Consider the following 2,500-nt stretch of genomic DNA (forward strand, 5'->3'; position numbering starts at 1 on the left):
TCATTTCGTGAAGGCCGAGTCAGGAAAATTCATCATGGAAAATTCATCGAGGGGGAATTCATCGTGGGGTAAAATTCATCGTGGGGTAAAAATCATCGTGGGGTAAAAATCATCGTGGGGCTAATTTGAAGTTACAGTTTTTGCAATTACACACTTCATGAAGGTTGTACATTATAAATACATAGTATATATATATATATATATATAATAGTATATATATATATATAATAGTATATATATATATATATATATATAATATAGTTAATTTAGGTGGTGATTCGTCGGTAAAACGAAATCTTGATGGCCACGTAGTTGACAATTGAGGCAGGCGTATCGAGCGGTCCGGCCAATATTAGTGCCGACCTTTTTCTGTAGACCTTCTCGAAGAGGGTTGGTTCGATCGCGAGCCGAGCAAGCGCAATTATAGCTTGAAATTTATTCGAATTCAAGTAGAAATTTGTCGAAATTAATTGAAAGGAGTCGAAATGTGAATTATTTTCGAACGTTCATTAGTAGATTGAACGACAGTATTGACGAAGGTCAGAAATCAAACACCAACAACTGTACAAGTTTAAATTGATAAATTAATTAATTAAGCCGAATAATGAATCAATTTCGGCAATTAAATGATAAATTAGGCCGAATAGTGAATAGATTTTGGCATTTTAACGGTTAAACGATAGTTAGCAATTAGTATTATACAGCATGATAGGGATTGGACATACCGCAGCTGGTCACCCACAACTATTATCGATAAATAATCTAAGTAAATGAATTCGGGTTCGATTTTGATTACTAATTAATTAAATTAACAAAATATCCCAATATATATTTTATTCTATTTAAATAGATTATGGTTTAATTGAGATACACAAAACTACAAAATCAACTATCTATCGATTTAATTAATTCAATTATCCATCCATCTATGTATCCATCAATCTATCTACAAATCATCCATTTTCTCCATCTATCAGTTTACTAATTTCCTAACAACAACAACAACAACAACAACAATAATAACGACAACAACAACAACAACTACTACTACTACTTCTACTTCTACTACTGCTACTACTACAGCTGCTGCTGCTACTACTACTACCACGGCTGCTGCTACTGCTACTACTACCACTACTACTACTACTGCTGCTGCTGCTGCTACTACTACTACTGCTGCTGCTGCTACTACTACTACTACTACTACTACAATGATTGAATTTTTTCATAACAAAGGGATTGCCCAAGCTAAAATATGTAACTTGTGATTTTTATAATTCTGAAAATCAATCTAAAATGAAGGATTGTTTGTCGTTGTTGTATTTTAACGACGCATATGAGGTCCTCTAGCCATCGAGGTGATGATTTCACCATGATGATTTAATCTTCTTCGTAGTATAATTTGCGTTCGGCCATCCAAATTTATTATAATAAAACTTTAATAATAATAATAATTTAAATATAAAAATTTATAATTATTTATAATTTATAATTATAATAAAAATTTATTATGATAAAACTTTAAATCTGTCAATCAACTCCAGCTCTAGCAACAATGAAATCACCTCTTCCAGATTGCTCTACATTTAACTGGAGAATTAATTTTCTTCCTATTCCAGATGAATTAATCACTTCAAAAAGAAAAAAAAGAAAATTAAAAGAAGAAATCTGAAATTAGACAACTAACTAAAATTGAATTATCGTTTTTTTCGCAGTTTAATAGCGTTTTAGCACGAAGAAGCTATCTTGTGGACATCACAGTACTGGTTTTGTGACTAAAATTGAAATATCAATCTTTAGTAGTTAGTAATAACATCACAATAACATTGAAATTTCAATATCTAATAGGTAGTACAACATCACACACGTATGTATGCTTGAGTGTGTGTTTGTTCTTGAACGACTTCAGTTTGTTTGTAAGTGTCTGGAGAAAAAGAAAACTGAACTGCCATCTAGCGCTCGCAGTTTCAAAACTTCTAGAAAGTTAATCTAAAACTTCTGAAAGGAATTCGATTGGAAGAAATTTGGAAAATAGTTTTTTTTTTTAAGAATTTTCACAATCATTTTTTTGTCGCTATAGCATGTTCGTTACACGGATTCAACTTTTAATTGGAGAAAATGGATGGGTGAATTAATGGATGGGTGAATGAATGAATGAATGAATGGATAGATGAATGAATGAATGAATGGATAAATGAATGAACGAATCAATCGAGCAATCAATCAATCAATTAGCTTGTAAAGCCGAACGAGCAAACGAATCAAATGAATATTTAATAAACAATAAAAAATAAAACCGTTTTTTTGGAATGTTTTTTTAACAAAACTCTTCAGAGAAAAAAAATTTTTAATACTGCATTCTTGTTATAATTTTTCTCTGTATAAAATTAATACTGTTGTAAGAATCCCGGTTTCTTTGACATAAACAAAATGTAATAGTCTTACTAGTAGTAGTAGTAGTAGTAGTAATAGTAGTATTAGTATTAGTAGTAGTAGTAGT

The sequence above is a fragment of the Helobdella robusta genome, assembly GCF_000326865.2.
Source record: "Helobdella robusta unplaced genomic scaffold HELROscaffold_197, whole genome shotgun sequence".
NCBI classification, from domain to species: domain Eukaryota; kingdom Metazoa; phylum Annelida; class Clitellata; order Rhynchobdellida; family Glossiphoniidae; genus Helobdella; species Helobdella robusta.